Raw genomic sequence first — 18,662 nt, 5'->3', positions numbered from 1 at the left:
ACAGTATTTGAAATAAAAGGTGATAAGCATCATCAAAGATAGGGGGTCAATTAACAGATCGTGATTCAATGTACAATGTTGAAATCAAGCCATCTCATAGCGGACATAACATTTTAATGTGTCTAGCCTGTGTTAAAGAACAGGGGGGAATATTCAGTCCAGGGGGACCATTTATTATTGAAGATGTGCATCGTGTTTTGTAAGGTATGGGATATTTTTTCCATTAAGTATATATCATTGATTCTGGGTTTGAGTGGACCTAGATGAATTGTTATAGATTTCCATTGGGATGCTATCAGCCAGTGTATGGCAACACAAATTGTGTGAATAAGCCTCATTTGGTATGTGGAAAGACCTGTGATTGGGGAAAATATTATACAATTCTGTGTTGTTAGGACAATTGCATTACCAGAGATTTTGGAGGCGAAATTCTCTAGTTGACCAGATGTTTTTGACCCTGTCACATAGCCAGAAAGTATGGGGGAACGAGCCTAATGCGTCACAACCTCTGAAGCAAGAAGGGGAGATTGAGGGGAAGTAGGAGTGGAGTTTGGTCGGAGTATAGTACCATCTTATGAAAACTTTTAGGGCTGTTTCTTTGATCGAGATAGATTTTGTGCATTTGTGTAGATTATTTATACAGTTATCCCAGTTTACTGAGGAGAAGGTGAAATTTAAGTCATGTTCCCATTTCGTCATATAAAGTAGTTTATTAGAATCTGTATTGTTGGCTAAGGTGGAATATAGTTCAGAAATGAATCCTTTTTTTCTGGGAGTGTTGAGACATAGTTTTTCAAAATGGGTGGGAGATTGTGTATTCGTAATCGTGAAATAAGTATCAAAGAATTGTTTTATGAGGAGGAAATTATTATATTCCGAGTCTGGGATCTGGTGTTTTGATTTCAGTGAAGGGAAGGAGATGAAGTTTGTGCCTATTATAAATTTATTAAGTGAGGTGAGGTTATTAACCTTCCACCATGTGAGGTTTACTGGGGTATTTGGTTTAAATTTTGGGTCACCCAAAAATGTAGCATATGGGGGGGATTTAGAGGTGAGATTGTATTTTTCATTGTGAAGTTTCCATAGATGATAAGAGTGAGCGACTATTTGATTTCGGGAGTTTAGGGTTGGAATTGGGATTTTATTCCCCCAGAGAATACCCGAAATGGAGAATGGTGTAATCGAGGCTTTCTCAAATACGATCCATGGGATCTTATAAAAGGAAAGGTAATTTTTAATAACATTCCATTACAATATGACTTGTGTCACAATTGTATACTCTATGGGCCAGATTCAGGTAGAATGGCGGCGGCGTAACATATCGTAGATACGTTACACCGCCGCAATTTTTCATCACAAGTGCCTGATTCACCAAGCACTTGCGTGAAAAATTACGCCAGCGGCCTCCGTTTCGAAATTACGCGCATGCTCCGTTTCGAAATTCCCACCGTGCTTTGCGCGCAGTGACGTCATTTTTTCGAACGGCGACGTGCATAGCGTACTTTCGTATTCCCGGACGTCTTACGCAAACGACGTTGATTTTTAAATTTCGACGCGGGAACGACGGCCATACTTTATACAGCAATACGTTTGCTGTGTAAAGTTAAGGCACCAAAAACGACGACTAACTTTGCGACGGGAAACTAGACTAGCGGCGACGTAGCGAATGCGAAAATCCGTCGTGGATCGCCGTAACTCCTAATTTGCATACCCGACGCTGGTTTTTGACGCAAACTCCCCCCAGCGGCGGCCGCGGTACTGCATCCTAAGATCCGACAGTGTAAAACAATTACACCTGTCGGATCTTAGGGATATCTATGCGTAACTGATTCTATGAATCAGTCGCATAGATACTCTGAGAGATACGACGGAGTATCTGAGATACTTCGTCGTATCTCCTTTGTGAATCTGGTCCTATATTATTATTTTTTTAATGTGCAAGTTTTTTTTACAATGAAATTGGAGTTACAATTTAATGACATTGGTGGCATGTTTGGGGTTATTGCCCTGCTGCAGAATACATTTTGGGCAAATTACGCGCCTCACTGATTGCATGGTATGATGGATAAGTATCTGCCAGATTAAAATTTTTCTTCTGTTCACTCACTTTGCATTTTGTAAATTGATAAAAATAAACAATTAAAAGATATATTTTGAAAGCATTCTTACTTTACAGCATTTCTTCACACCTTCCTAAAACATCTGATGTGATTTTTCAAACATATGTCATTGTAGGATCATCAATTCGAACAATAGCACATGCATGTATGAATATTTGTTTCTCTCTGTACGCCTTGAATTGTGTTCTTGTATTATATTTGTATATGCAGCATTCCTATTTGCTAAAGACACATTCATATATTCATATATAAAATCAAATAGTGCAGCACTATATTATAAATATTGATCATAAATAGCATGTGAAATCATAAACATATAAGTGAGCACAAAAAAGTCCATAAAACATTAAAAAGTCCCCAAAACTATCCAAGGTAATGGTTTGTGTCTTTTTTCTTTTTTTCTTTGCTTTCTCCATGGGTGCATGGATTTGACACACTGGGGCAGATCCACAGAACAAGTACGCCGGCGTATCTACTGATACGCCGGCGTACTTTCAAATTACCCGCGTCGTATCTTTGGTTTGAATCCTTAAACCAAGATACGACGACATCTGGGTTAGATCCGACAGGTATACGTCCTCGTACGCCTTCGGATCTAAGATGCAATACTTCGGTGTCCGCTGGGTGGCGTTCACGTCGTTTTCCGCGTCGGGTATGCAAATTAGCTATTTCCGTCGATCCACGAACGTACGAGCGTCCGGCGCATTTTTTTCCGGCGTCTCTAGTCGGCTTTTTCCAGCGTATAGTTAAGGCTGGTGTTTCGTTGCGTATAGTTAGACCTGCCATGTTAAGTATGGCCGTCGTTCCCGCGTTTAATTTAATTTTTTTTTTGCGTAAGTCGTTCGTGAATAGGGATGGACGTAATTCAGGTCTAAGTTAAAAAAATGACGTCGTTGGGAAATTTAGAAACGGAGCATGTGCAGTTCATTCGGCGCGGGGACGCGCTTCATTTAAATGAAACACGCCCCCTAATCGCCGATTTGAATTCCGCCACCAGAGATAGACTACGCCGCCGTAACTTACGGCGCGAATTCTTCCAGGATTCGAACTAAAGCCAGGTAAGATACGGCGGCGTAGCGTATCTCTGATACGCTGCGCGGGTGCAGATCTCTGTGGATCTGCCCCACTGGGTTTTACTCTAGTCTGGACCTGTTTGAGGAACTGGACTTTCTTTTCTTTGCACTTGCATATGATTTCTTCACTTTTTGGATAATTTTGGGGACTTCTTAATGTTTTATGGTCTTTTGTTTTGTGTTCACTTATATGTTTATGATTTCCCATGGTATTTGTGGTCAATATTTGTAATATAGCTTAGCATTATTTGATTTTATATATACGCCTATTGAGGCTTAAGCCCCGTACACACGATCCGAAAATTGTACGAAAAATTCAGTTTTCGAAACAATCGTACGATAATCAGATCATTAGTACAGAGCTTTCGAGAGCTCATCAGGACAGTTCATCCGATATTATTCTATCGGACCTGCACGGATTTTTTTTTCGTACAATGCCAGATTGTATGATTTTCGTTTAATCAGTACAGCTGTCGTTCGAGTACAAATGCAATACAACACATGACATCACTTCCGATTTTTTATTCTGTTGTACGAGAATTTTCCTGACTTTAGTAAACTCATCAGATTTGACGTGAGATTAGCATCCAAAAAAAAACGGACGATCATTCGTCCGATAATCGGATCATGTGTACCGGGCATTAGTATCACAGACTTTATTTGTGTTTGCAGCTTTCTTTAGGATATACACCTAAGCGCAGAATTTTCTTACTTGTTTATGTACAATAATATATTACTGGGTAATTTCCCTGGCTTTACTGCAAGAATTAGATAAACAGCAAGAATAAGCAAAACACTAACTTCACCCAAAAATGGGAAAGAGTGTATTGTTGCAGGGCTTACCAAAGACATGTGTATGGGAGTGTAGGGTTATACACAATGTTTACCACTTGAAGCATAAACCTCAAACAACATATTATGTAATCAGGAAATATTGCTTAGTGTAGCGCCACTTATTGCATTCCCAGCTCCTATAAGCTTAGCCTACTGGTACTTGGCTGCCCCCAGAAATGCCATGTTCCATGTTCAGGAAGTACGGAGGCTGAGGAAAGGAAAAACAAGAGTTTCTGTGATTTGCCGGTGTTCATTTAAAAAGTCCCACCTTGCCAAGCCCATCACCGCCTAGCATAGCTTAGCTCAGCACAGTCCAGGCCGTCACAACCCAAGCCCAGCCTGCCTCACCTTGCCCCTGCACAAGGACACATTCATGAGACAGCAGTTTTGCATAAACCTTTTACAATAAAGCTGCAGCCTGGGTTATATGTTTGGTATTATTATTATTATTATTATTATTATTATTATTATTATTATTATTATTATACAGGATTTATATAGTGCCAACAGTTTACGCAAGTGCTTATAATATAAAAGGGAGACAATACAGTTACAATACAATAAAATACAAGAGGGTTAAGACAGCCCTGCTCAGAAGAGCTTACAATCTAATAGGGTGGGGCAGGTGGTACAAAAGGTTGTAACTGTGGGAAATGAGCTGATGGAAGTAATGGGAGATTAGTTGGAGGCGCTATAGGCTTCCCTGAACAGATGAGTTGTCAGGGATTGCCTGAAGGCAGTCAGAGTAGGAGATAGCTGGACATATTGAGGCACAAAGTTCCAGAGGATGAGAGAGGCTCTGGAGAAGTCCTGGAGATGAGCATGGGAGAAGGAGATAAGGCAGCTCGAGCAGGAGGTCTTGAGAGGAGCGGAGAAGACAGTTTGGGTGATATTTGGAGATAAGATTGGTGATGTAGCTTGGAGTTGTGAATGGCTTTGTATGTTGTAGTTAGCATTTTGAATTTAAATTGCTGGGCGATCAGGAGCCAGTGGGAAGAAGGGTGACCGCTCCGATAGACCAAGAGAACTCTCTCACCAAATCCAAAACCCTAGGTGCCGGCAATGCAATGACATGCAAAAATGGATGAAGAAGACTAGGACAGCCGCACTCCAAAAAAGCGTTCCTTTTTAATAAAATAGGTCACAAAACTGACATGTCAAAGCAGAAATCAGAAAAACACAGCTGACGCGTTTCACACTGTCATACAGTGCTTAGTCATAAGACTAAGCACTGTATGACAGTGTGAAACGCGTCAGCTGTGTTTTTCTGATTTCTGCTGTGACAGATCAGGAGCCAGTGTAGAGATTGGCGGAGAGGGGTGGCAAACACTGAGCTATTAAGGTGGATGAGTCTGGCAGTAGCATTCATGATAGACTGAAGAGGGGATAGCCCATGGAGAGGTAGGCCAATGAGGAGGGAGTTGCAATAGTCAAGGCGAGAGATAACGAAGGAGTGAATGAATAGCTTGGTGGTTTTATTTGTTAAAAAGGGGCACATTTTGTGGAGGTGGAGGTGAATTCTACAAGTTCTTGACAACTATTGGATTTGGGGCTGAAAGGATAGGTCAGAGTCTAAGATTACACCAAACAACCTGGCGTAAGGGGAGGGATTGATGGTTGCATCTTGATGGAAAAGTTATGGAGGGGGGCATGGTCAGGAGGGAATATTATCAGCTCAGTTTTAGAGAGATTTAGTTTAAGGAAGTTCTGTGACATCCATGCTAATATGTCAGTTAGTAAGTTAGTAATGTGAGACTGAAGGAGTGCGGTGAGGAGTAGAGATATAAGTAATAGGGTTTTTCACATTGAAAAATATACGGCGCACAGATACGCCGCGTAAGTGCAAATATGCGCGGTCGTATCTGTGCGCCGTGCCCACAGAACTAAGATACGCCTGAATATAGGCTTCATCCGACCGACGTAATTTGCCTACGCCGGCGTAGAGTGGGCGCATATTTACGCTGGACGTATTTGGCGCTCCCATTGATTTTCTATTCACATATGCAAATGAGGGAGATACGCGGATTCACGAACGTCCTTCCGTCCGACGCAGTGCACGTAAAGTCATACGTCCGGCGTAAAGTTATGCCCCATAAAGGAGGTGTAACTCAGCAGCATCCATGCAAAGGGCTGCACCAGGGAACACAAGCCAACGTATTTTACAACGTTTACGTAGGATATGAATATGACTAGGCGTAGGTTACGTTCACGCCACAGGCAGTGATCCGACGTATCTTAGGCAGTTGTTCCGACGTGATTGTGAGCATGCGCACTGAGATGCGTCCACGGGACGGCGCATGCGCAGTTGGCGATACGTATCTGTCTGGCGCTCGGCCCATCATTTGCATGGGGTTACGCTTCATTAGCATGGCTCACGCCCACTTCCACTTACGCCGACTTGTGCCTTGGAAACCCAGCGCAGATTTGGAAGCACTGGCTTTGTGAATTCAGTGCTTGCCTCTCTGCGCTGCGTCGGCGTAGCGTAAAGGAGATATGCTACGGTGGCATAAATATGTGCCAGTGTCTGTGAATCCGGGCCTATGTGTCTGCACACTAAGGGCCAGATTCTCGTAGATCGGTGAATCTTTGTTCCGGCGTAGCGTATCCTATTTACGCTACGCCTCCCCAACTTAGATGGGCAAGTGCTGTATTCTCAAAGCACTTGCTCCGTAAGTTGCGGCGGTGTAGCGTAAATAGGCCGGCGTAAGTCCGCCTAATTCAAATTTGGAACAGGGGGGCGTGTTTTATGTAAATAACTTGTGACCCAACGTGATTGACGTTTTTCACGAATGGCGCATGCGCCGTCCGTGGACATATCCCAGTGTGCATTGCTCCAAAGTACGTCGCAAGGACGTATTGGTTTCGACGTGAATGTAAATGACGTCCAGCCCCATTCACGGACGACTTACGCAAACAACGTAAAATATTCAAAATTCGACGTGGGAACGACGTCCATACTTAACATTGGTACGCTGCATGTACGCCTTTATATAGCAGGGGTAACTTTACGACGGGAAAAGCCTAACGTAAACGGCGTATCTGTACTGCGCCGGCTGGGCGTACGTTCGTGAATTCGCGTATCTAGCTTATTTACATATTTCTAGGCGTAAATCAGCATACACGCCCCTAGCGGCCAGCGTAAATATGCAGTTAAGATCCGACGGCGTAAGAGACTTACGCCGGTCGGATCTAATAGAAATCTATGCGTAACTGATTCTAAGAATCAGGCGCATAGATACGACCGCTCAGACTCACTGATACTCCGGCGTATTTTCTAATTTGCCGCGTCGTATCTTAATTTGTGATTCACAAACAAGATACGACGGCTTTTGGCTAAGATTCGACAGGCTTACGGCTTCGTACGCCTTCGGATCTTAGGCTGCAATACTTCGGCCGCCGCTGGGTGGAGTTTGCGTCGTTTTCCAGCGTCGGGTATGCAAATGAGCTTTTACGGCTATCCACAAAGGTTTTCGCGTTCGTTACGTCGTCGCTAGTCGTTTTTTCCCGTCGCAAAGTTACGGCTGCTTTAACCACTTAACCCCCGGACCATATTGCTGGTCAAAGACCAGAGCACTTTTTGCGATTCGGGACTGCGCCGCTTTAACTGACAATTGCGCGGTCGTGCGACGTGGCTCCCAAACAAAATTGGCGTCCTTTTTTTCCCACAAATAAAGCTTTCTTTTGGTGGTATTTGATCACCACTGCGGTTTTTATTTTTTGCGCTATAAACAAAAATAGAGCGACAATTTTGAAAAAAAATTATATTTTTTACTTTTTGCTATAATAAATATCCCCCAAAAATATATAAAAAACATTTTTTTTCCTCAGTTTAGGCCGATACGTATTCTTCTACATATTTTTCGTAAAAAAAAATCGCAATAAGCGTTTATTGATTGGTTTGCGCAAAAGTTATAGCGTTTACAAAATAGGGGGTATTTTTATGGCATTTTTATTAATATATTTTTTTTACTAGTAATGGCGGCGATCAGCGATTTTTTTTCGTTACTGCGACATTATGGCGGACACTTCGGACACTTTTGACACATTTTTGGGACCATTGGCATTTTTATAGCGATCAGTGCTATAAAAATGCATTGGATTACTATAAAAATGCCACTGGCAGTGAAGGGGTTAACACTAGGGGGCGGGGAAGGGGTTAAGTATGTTCCCTGGGTGTGTTCTTACTGTGGGGGGGGTGGCCTCACTAGGGGAAACACTGATCCTCTGTTCATACATTGTATGAACAGAAGATCAGCATTTCCCCTGCGGACAGGACCGAGAGCTGTGTGTTTACACACACAGCTCCCGGTCCCCGCTCTGTAACGAGCAATCGCGGGTGCCCGGCGGCAATCGAGCCCGCCGGGCACACGCACGGGAGTCGGGGGCGCACGCGCCCCTAGTGGCCGCTCGAAGAGCGGACGTATAGCTACAGGCTCTCGCCCAGGAGAGCCGACCTGCAGCCGTATAATGACGGTGGCTGGTCGGCTAGTAGTTAACATGGCTTAAATTTAGACGAGCCATGTTAAAGTATGGCTGTCGTTCCCGCGTCGAATTTCAATTATTATTTTTTTTCGTAAGACGTCCGGGAATACGAAAAAAAATTCAAAAAAATGACGTCACTTCGCGCAAAGCACGGCGTGAATTTCAAAAGGAGCATGCGCAGTACATCCGGCGCGGGAGCGCGCCTAATTTAAATGGTACACTCCCCATTTGAATTAGGCGGGCTTGCGCCGGACGCCTTTACGTTAAACCGCCGTAAGTTTACACGCAAGTGCTTGCTGAATCAGGCACTTGCGCTGAAAACTTGCGGCGGTGTAACGTATAGACGATACGTTACGCCGCCGCAGTTATATGTGAATCTGGCCCAGTGTCCGCACAATTATCAGTTAACTAAGTTAACTAAGTAAAGTTGTTAATCAGTTTCAGCTGCTTTTGTTGTTAATTGAAATTATCAGGTGCACTAGATGGGCAACAGTTAAGAAATGCAGTGCCATATCCCAAAAAATGGTCATGAAGGGGGGTAAATCTTCTGAAGGTCAAGTGGTAATACTGCATTCATTTTAAATGTACTTACATATATTTTAAGATAACATATTTTGGGGGTACAACATGGTCGCTTATCGTCAGCAATGCAACTACCAGAAATCTTGTCAGGAAGACAAGAGGGAACAACGTGCATTCGTACATAGCTGGCAGATAAGAGTACTGCCACATAACATGGGCTAGCTGACAATGCTAGTTAATTACAGTCTGTTGAATCTGCAGGATGCAGTTAGGTCAGACATGAAAGTCGTCATTTGCTTCCACTGAGCAATCACACACACAGAAAGAAGGCTTTGCCTTCAAGACAAACATTCCACCAAGCTTGGGAAGTTATCTAATACCCAAGAAAATTCTTATGATTAGTTGACATATCAAACTGGCATGAAGGTGACTTCATGGTAATCATCCGTGCGCGAGATGAATATCATTTAATGTTTCCTACATACTAATTCCATTCATTTGAAAAAGATACATCTGCCAAGGTCAGCTTTTCATCCTAAAAGTATATCCAAAGGCATAACTTTTTTGTTGTTCTGGGCAAAGTAGGGAATGATAAAAACCTCCATCAGATTTTTTTTCTCTTGTGTGTCCCATTCGGGAGATTTCCCTTCACTTCCTCACTGGAGACAAAACAGAAAGTTAGAGAAATACCTCTAAAATTAGGCAAAATTAGTCACTGGAACAAACATGTTACCCTATACCAGGCATGTCCAAAGTCCGGCCCGTGGGCCAATTGTGGCCCACGTTCCGGTTCAATGTGGCCCCCCTGATAATTTGGATATGCATATATTTTGTGGCCCCCAGGGCCACAAAAGATATATACTATATTTATCAGTGCTGCCTCGAAGGCGACAGGGAGGTGGCGGGACGAGCGCCATCAGATTACATACAGGAGAATCTCCTGTTTACTCTGCGGCATCTGAATTTAAGTAGTCTCCTGGGCTGCCATTGGATGACTCTTCCATCTATCATAGGAGGCGGGACTTTGTATTAAAGAGGCCTCCGTGTAAACAGGAGATTCTCCTGTATGTAATCTGTCGGCGGTCATCCCACCAACCTGCCTGTCCCCTCCGAGGCTGCAGATGGGCACTGATTTAGGCTGCATTGAAGGGGACTGACCCTTATTGTGCTTCAGTTATTTAAAATGTACGTTTTTTCCCTGAAACTTTGACCTCAAAGTGAAGGTGCGTGTTATACGCCGATAAATACGGCATATCCAAATAACACGCCCAAGCTCATCTCTTCACCACACACAGTCACAAAGGCAGGAGAATTCTTGTTGGGCAGTGTATTAGTGCTCAGACGAACATACTTCGACTGCCTTCCAAGAATGTCAGGCAAAATGGTCGGCCCTCACGTATGTTCACTTCATCAAATCTGGCCCTCTTTGAAAAAAGTTTGGACACCCCTGGTCTAAAGACTCTGTCGCAAATTCATTTTTAATTTTACCATTATTCTCTATGGGCATTCCACTATTCTCTATGGGCACACGGACAATGTTTTAAAAAATACCTAATTGGGAATATGGGAATATTTTTCTTCCCATTATAATCTATAGACATTCCCTTCTGTCATCCACCTTTTTATGGCCTAAAAAAACAAATAATAATCCCACCTAATCTCAAAATTAAACACGGCCAATGATATTTGAAAGTAGGTTTGCAAAAAATAAATTGGATATGTCTAAAGACTCTGTCACAAATTCATTTTTAACTTTACCATTATTCTCTATGGGCATTCCACTATTCTCTATGGGCACACGGCCAATGATATTTAAAAGTAGGTTTGCAAAAAATACATTTGATATGTCTAAATTCCATCTCCCTGTTAAAGTCTACTACGAGAATTCCACTGTGTTAAACGATCACTTACCCTAGAAAGTTGTTGAAGGTAACCTATTATAGAATGTTTTAAAAATACCTAATTGGGAATATGGGAATATTTTTCTTCCCATTATAATCTATAGACATTCCCTTCTGTCATCCACCTTTTTATGGCCTAAAAAAACAAATAATAATCCCACCTAATCTCAAAATTAAACACGGCCAATGATATTTGAAAGTAGGTTTGCAAAAAATAAATTGGATATGTCTAAAGACTAATTTTGAGATTAGAAAAAAAGACAGACCCAGGGAGGATTGAACCCACAAATTCTGCACCGTAGTACAGTTGGCTAACCGCTCAACCATTCAAGTCTGCTGATACATATGGAGCAATTTTTAGGATAAGTGATTGTTTAACACAGTGGAATTCTCGTAGTAGACTTTAACAGGGAGATGGAATTTAGACATATCAAATGTATTTTTTGCAAACCTACTTTTAAATATCATTGGCCGTGTGCCCATAGAGAATAGTGGAATGCCCATAGAGAATAATGGTAAAATTAAAAATGAATTTGTGACAGAGTCTTTAGACATATCCAATTTATTTTTTGCAAACCTACTTTCAAATATCATTGGCCGTGTTTAATTTTGAGATTAGGTGGGATTATTATTTGTTTTTTTAGGCCATAAAAAGGTGGATGACAGAAGGGAATGTCTATAGATTATAATGGGAAGAAAAATATTCCCATATTCCCAATTAGGTATTTTTTAAAACATTGTCCGTGTGCCCATAGAGAATAGTGGAATGCCCATAGAGAATAATGGTAAAATTAAAAATGAATTTGCGACAGAGTCTTTAGACATATCCAATTTATTTTTTGCAAACCTACTTTCAAATATCATTGGCCGTGTTTAATTTGAGATTAGGTGGGATGGAAAAAAAGACAGACCCAGGGAGGATTGAACCCACAACTTTCTGCACCGTAGTACAGTTGGCTAACCGCTCAACCATTCAAGTCTGCTGACACATATGGAGCAATTTTTAGGATAAGTGATTGTGTAACACAGTGGAATTCTCGTAGTAGACTTTAACAGGGAGATGGAATTTAGACATATCAAATGTATTTTTTGCAAACCTACTTTTAAATATCATTGTCCGTGTGCCCATAGAGAATAGTGGAATGCCCATAGAGAATAATGGTAAAATTAAAAATGAATTTGTGACAGAGTCTTTAGACATATCCAATTTATTTTTTGCAAACCTACTTTCAAATATCATTGGCCGTGTTTAATTTTGAGATTAGGTGGGATTATTATTTGTTTTTTTAGGCCATAAAAAGGTGGATGACAGAAGGGAATGTCTATAGATTATAATGGGAAGAAAAATATTCCCATATTCCCAATTAGATATTTTTTAAAACATTGTCCGTGTGCCCATAGAGAATAGTGGAATGCCCATAGAGAATAATGGTAAAATTAAAAATGAATTTGCGACAGAGTCTTTAGACATATCCAATTTATTTTTTGCAAACCTACTTTCAAATATCATTGGCCGTGTTTAATTTTGAGATTAGGTGGGATGGAAAAAAAGACAGACCCAGGGAGGATTGAACCCACAAATTCTGCACCGTAGTACAGTTGGCTAACCACTCAACCATTCAAGTCTGCTGATACATATGGAGCAATTTTTAGGATAAGTGATTGTTTAACACAGTGGAATTCTCGTAGTAGACTTTAACAGGGAGATGGAATTTAGACATATCAAATGTATTTTTTGCAAACCTACTTTTAAATATCATTGGCCGTGTGCCCATAGAGAATAGTGGAATGCCCATAGAGAATAATGGTAAAATTAAAAATGAATTTGTGACAGAGTCTTTAGACATATCCAATTTATTTTTTGCAAACCTACTTTCAAATATCATTGGCCGTGTTTAATTTTGAGATTAGGTGGGATTATTATTTGTTTTTTTAGGCCATAAAAAGGTGGATGACAGAAGGGAATGTCTATAGATTATAATGGGAAGAAAAATATTCCCATATTCCCAATTAGGTATTTTTTAAAACATTGTCCGTGTGCCCATAGAGAATAGTGGAATGCCCATAGAGAATAATGGTAAAATTAAAAATGAATTTGCGACAGAGTCTTTAGACATATCCAATTTATTTTTTGCAAACCTACTTTCAAATATCATTGGCCGTGTTTAATTTTGAGATTAGGTGGGATGGAAAAAAAGACAGACCCAGGGAGGATTGAACCCACAAATTCTGCACCATAGTACAGTTGGCTAACCGCTCAACCATTCAAGTCTGCTGATACATATGGAGCAATTTTTAGGATAAGTGATTGTTTAACACAGTGGAATTCTCGTAGTAGACTTTAACAGGGAGATGGAATTTAGACATATCAAATGTATTTTTTGCAAACCTACTTTTAAATATCATTGGCCGTGTGCCCATAGAGAATAGTGGAATGCCCATAGAGAATAATGGTAAAATTAAAAATGAATTTGTGACAGAGTCTTTAGACATATCCAATTTATTTTTTGCAAACCTACTTTCAAATATCATTGGCCGTGTTTAATTTTGAGATTAGGTGGGATTATTATTTGTTTTTTTAGGCCATAAAAAGGTGGATGACAGAAGGGAATGTCTATAGATTATAATGGGAAGAAAAATATTCCCATATTCCCAATTAGGTATTTTTTAAAACATTGTCCGTGTGCCCATAGAGAATAGTGGAATGCCCATAGAGAATAATGGTAAAATTAAAAATGAATTTGCGACAGAGTCTTTAGACATATCCAATTTATTTTTTGCAAACCTACTTTCAAATATCATTGGCCGTGTTTAATTTTGAGATTAGGTGGGATGGAAAAAAAGACAGACCCAGGGAGGATTGAACCCACAACTTTCTGCACCGTAGTACAGTTGGCTAACCGCTCAACCATTCAAGTCTGCTGATACATATTGAGCAATTTTTAGGATAAGTGATTGTGTAACACAGTGGAATTCTCGTAGTAGACTTTAACAGGGAGATGGAATTTAGACATATCAAATGTATTTTTTGCAAACCTACTTTTAAATATCATTGTCCGTGTGCCCATAGAGAATAGTGGAATGCCCATAGAGAATAATGGTAAAATTAAAAATGAATTTGCGACAGAGTCTTTAGACATATCCAATTTATTTTTTGCAAACCTACTTTCAAATATCATTGGCCGTGTTTAATTTTGAGATTAGGTGGGATGGAAAAAAAGACAGACCCAGGGAGGATTGAACCCACAAATTCTGCACCGTAGTACAGTTGGCTAACCGCTCAACCATTCAAGTCTGCTGATACATATGGAGCAATTTTTAGGATAAGTGATTGTTTAACACAGTGGAATTCTCGTAGTAGACTTTAACAGGGAGATGGAATTTAGACATATCAAATGTATTTTTTGCAAACCTACTTTTAAATATCATTGTCCGTGTGCCCATAGAGAATAGTGAAATGCCCATAGAGAATAATGGTAAAATTAAAAATGAATTTGTGACAGAGTCTTTAGACATATCCAATTTATTTTTTGCAAACCTACTTTCAAATATCATTGGCCGTGTTTAATTTTGAGATTAGGTGGGATTATTATTTGTTTTTTTAGGCCATAAAAAGGTGGATGACAGAAGGGAATGTCTATAGATTATAATGGGAAGAAAAATATTCCCATATTCCCAATTAGGTATTTTTTAAAACATTGTCCGTGTGCCCATAGAGAATAGTGGAATGCCCATAGAGAATAATGGTAAAATTAAAAATGAATTTGCGACAGAGTCTTTAGACATATCCAATTTATTTTTTGCAAACCTACTTTCAAATATCATTGGCCGTGTTTAATTTTGAGATTAGGTGGGATGGAAAAAAAGACAGACCCAGGGAGGATTGAACCCACAACTTTCTGCACCGTAGTGCAGTTGGCTAACCGCTCAACCATTCAAGTCTGCTGATACATATGGAGCAATTTTTAGGATAAGTGATTGTTTAACACAGTGGAATTCTCGTAGTAGACTTTAACAGGGAGATGGAATTTAGACATATCAAATGTATTTTTTGCAAACCTACTTTTAAATATCATTGGCCGTGTGCCCATAGAGAATAGTGGAATGCCCATAGAGAATAATGGTAAAATTAAAAATGAATTTGTGACAGAGTCTTTAGACATATCCAATTTATTTTTTGCAAACCTACTTTCAAATATCATTGGCCGTGTTTAATTTTGAGATTAGGTGGGATTATTATTTGTTTTTTTAGGCCATAAAAAGGTGGATGACAGAAGGGAATGTCTATAGATTATAATGGGAAGAAAAATATTCCCATATTCCCAATTAGGTATTTTTTAAAACATTGTCCGTGTGCCCATAGAGAATAGTGGAATGCCCATAGAGAATAATGGTAAAATTAAAAATGAATTTGCGACAGAGTCTTTAGACATATCCAATTTATTTTTTGCAAACCTACTTTCAAATATCATTGGCCGTGTTTAATTTGAGATTAGGTGGGATGGAAAAAAAGACAGACCCAGGGAGGATTGAACCCACAACTTTCTGCACCGTAGTACAGTTGGCTAACCGCTCAACCATTCAAGTCTGCTGACACATATGGAGCAATTTTTAGGATAAGTGATTGTGTAACACAGTGGAATTCTCGTAGTAGACTTTAACAGGGAGATGGAATTTAGACATATCAAATGTATTTTTTGCAAACCTACTTTTAAATATCATTGTCCGTGTGCCCATAGAGAATAGTGGAATGCCCATAGAGAATAATGGTAAAATTAAAAATGAATTTGTGACAGAGTCTTTAGACATATCCAATTTATTTTTTGCAAACCTACTTTCAAATATCATTGGCCGTGTTTAATTTTGAGATTAGGTGGGATTATTATTTGTTTTTTTAGGCCATAAAAAGGTGGATGACAGAAGGGAATGTCTATAGATTATAATGGGAAGAAAAATATTCCCATATTCCCAATTAGATATTTTTTAAAACATTGTCCGTGTGCCCATAGAGAATAGTGGAATGCCCATAGAGAATAATGGTAAAATTAAAAATGAATTTGCGACAGAGTCTTTAGACATATCCAATTTATTTTTTGCAAACCTACTTTCAAATATCATTGGCCGTGTTTAATTTTGAGATTAGGTGGGATGGAAAAAAAGACAGACCCAGGGAGGATTGAACCCACAACTTTCTGCACCGTAGTGCAGTTGGCTAACCGCTCAACCATTCAAGTCTGCTGATACATATGGAGCAATTTTTAGGATAAGTGATTGTTTAACACAGTGGAATTCTCGTAGTAGACTTTAACAGGGAGATGGAATTTAGACATATCAAATGTATTTTTTGCAAACCTACTTTTAAATATCATTGTCCGTGTGCCCATAGAGAATAATGGTAAAATTAAAAATGAATTTGTGACAGAGTCTTTAGACATATCCAATTTATTTTTTGCAAACCTACTTTCAAATATCATTGGCCGTGTTTAATTTTGAGATTAGGTGGGATTATTATTTGTTTTTTTAGGCCATAAAAAGGTGGATGACAGAAGGGAATGTCTATAGATTATAATGGGAAGAAAAATATTCCCATATTCCCAATTAGGTATTTTTTAAAACATTGTCCGTGTGCCCATAGAGAATAGTGGAATGCCCATAGAGAATAATGGTAAAATTAAAAATGAATTTGCGACAGAGTCTTTAGACATATCCAATTTATTTTTTGCAAACCTACTTTCAAATATCATTGGCCGTGTTTAATTTGAGATTAGGTGGGATGGAAAAAAAGACAGACCCAGGGAGGATTGAACCCACAACTTTCTGCACCGTAGTACAGTTGGCTAACCGCTCAACCATTCAAGTCTGCTGACACATATGGAGCAATTTTTAGGATAAGTGATTGTGTAACACAGTGGAATTCTCGTAGTAGACTTTAACAGGGAGATGGAATTTAGACATATCAAATGTATTTTTTGCAAACCTACTTTTAAATATCATTGTCCGTGTGCCCATAGAGAATAGTGGAATGCCCATAGAGAATAATGGTAAAATTAAAAATGAATTTGTGACAGAGTCTTTAGACATATCCAATTTATTTTTTGCAAACCTACTTTCAAATATCATTGGCCGTGTTTAATTTTGAGATTAGGTGGGATTATTATTTGTTTTTTTAGGCCATAAAAAGGTGGATGACAGAAGGGAATGTCTATAGATTATAATGGGAAGAAAAATATTCCCATATTCCCAATTAGGTATTTTTTAAAACATTGTCCGTGTGCCCATAGAGAATAGTGGAATGCCCATAGAGAATAATGGTAAAATTAAAAATGAATTTGCGACAGAGTCTTTAGACATATCCAATTTATTTTTTGCAAACCTACTTTCAAATATCATTGGCCGTGTTTAATTTTGAGATTAGGTGGGATGGAAAAAAAGACAGACCCAGGGAGGATTGAACCCACAACTTTCTGCACCGTAGTGCAGTTGGCTAACCGCTCAACCATTCAAGTCTGCTGATACATATGGAGCAATTTTTAGGATAAGTGATTGTTTAACACAGTGGAATTCTCGTAGTAGACTTTAACAGGGAGATGGAATTTAGACATATCAAATGTATTTTTTGCAAACCTACTTTTAAATATCATTGGCCGTGTGCCCATAGAGAATAGTGGAATGCCCATAGAGAATAATGGTAAAATTAAAAATGAATTTGTGACAGAGTCTTTAGACATATCCAATTTATTTTTTGCAAACCTACTTTCAAATATCATTGGCCGTGTTTAATTTTGAGATTAGGTGGGATTATTATTTGTTTTTTTAGGCCATAAAAAGGTGGATGACAGAAGGGAATGTCTATAGATTATAATGGGAAGAAAAATATTCCCATATTCCCAATTAGGTATTTTTTAAAACATTGTCCGTGTGCCCATAGAGAATAGTGGAATGCCCATAGAGAATAATGGTAAAATTAAAAATGAATTTGCGACAGAGTCTTTAGACATATCCAATTTATTTTTTGCAAACCTACTTTCAAATATCATTGGCCGTGTTTAATTTTGAGATTAGGTGGGATGGAAAAAAAGACAGACCCAGGGAGGATTGAACCCACAAATTCTGCACCGTAGTACAGTTGGCTAACCGCTCAACCATTCAAGTCTGCTGATACATATGGAGCAATTTTTAGGATAAGTGATTGTTTAACACAGTGGAATTCTCGTAGTAGACTTTAACAGGGAGATGGAATTTAGACATATCAAATGTATTTTTTGCAAACCTACTTTTAAATATCATTGGCCGTGTGCCCATAGAGAATAGTGGAATGCCCATAGAGAATAATGGTAAAATTAAAAATGAATTTGCGACAGAGTCTTTAGACATATCCAATTTATTTTTTGCAAACCTACTTTCAAATATCATTGGCCGTGTTTAATTTTGAGATTAGGTGGGATTATTATTTGTTTTTTTAGGCCATAAAAAGGTGGATGACAGAAGGGAATGTCTATAGATTATAACAAATAATAATCCCACCTAATCTCAAAATTAAACACGGCCAATGATATTTGAAAGTAGGTTTGCAAAAAATAAATTGGATATGTCTAAAGCAGGCATGTCCAAAGTCCGGCCCGCGGGCCAATTGTGGCCCACGTTCCGGTTTAATGTGGCCCCCCTGATAATTTGGATATGCATATATTTTGTGGCCCCCAGGGCCACAAAAGATATATACTATATTTATC

General features: G+C 39.3%; 1 protein-coding gene and 2 long non-coding RNA genes across 3 annotated transcripts in view; 1 reads left to right on the top strand and 2 right to left on the bottom strand.

Moving 5' to 3' along the window:
* The window catches only part of PDE11A (phosphodiesterase 11A), a 721,237-nt gene that overhangs the window by 469,575 nt on the left and 233,000 nt on the right, over nt 1–18,662 (bottom strand). The gene's annotated exons all lie outside the window — the stretch shown is intronic.
* Nucleotides 10,529–18,527, bottom strand: LOC120943969. Its single transcript, XR_005750342.1, has 3 exons — nt 18,457–18,527; nt 10,991–11,093; nt 10,529–10,582 (listed from the first exon to the last, which is right to left on the bottom strand). It is a non-coding gene; the product is annotated as an uncharacterized LOC120943969 (long non-coding RNA).
* Nucleotides 12,118–13,955, top strand: LOC120943968. The gene is made up of 3 exons (XR_005750341.1): nt 12,118–12,197; nt 12,468–13,113; nt 13,490–13,955. It is a non-coding gene; the product is annotated as an uncharacterized LOC120943968 (long non-coding RNA).

This window comes from Rana temporaria, chromosome 6 (assembly GCF_905171775.1).
Source record: "Rana temporaria chromosome 6, aRanTem1.1, whole genome shotgun sequence".
NCBI lineage: Eukaryota > Metazoa > Chordata > Amphibia > Anura > Ranidae > Rana > Rana temporaria.
Note: the sequence above shows the minus strand (reverse complement) of the source record. Positions and strands in the feature narration are given on the sequence as shown.